Source organism: Austrofundulus limnaeus, unplaced genomic scaffold, assembly GCF_001266775.1.
Source record: "Austrofundulus limnaeus strain Quisiro unplaced genomic scaffold, Austrofundulus_limnaeus-1.0 Scaffold901, whole genome shotgun sequence".
NCBI classification, from domain to species: Eukaryota; Metazoa; Chordata; class Actinopteri; order Cyprinodontiformes; family Rivulidae; genus Austrofundulus; species Austrofundulus limnaeus.
The window spans coordinates 61,751-62,017 of NW_013953303.1; positions in this window are offsets into that span (position 1 = coordinate 61,751).

Here is a 267-nt window from a genome sequence, read left to right on the forward strand (position 1 = left end):
CACAAACCCTAAGGCTAACCTCACAGGTACCTACTAAACTCAATTCACACCTTGGTCCTAAACCCAACCCCCAACCCACCAATGGCATTTAAACCAAATGGGGACTCGACTTTTGTCCCCAAATGCACCAGTTGTCCCCAAATGTAGGATTTTTGTCTTAAAATTGCCCCCAAATGTCACCAGAAACCCCCCCCCCCCCACACACACACAGATCAGTCATGTCTGACTAATTCTAAAAGTCCTCACTGCTTAATTCATTTAATGAGA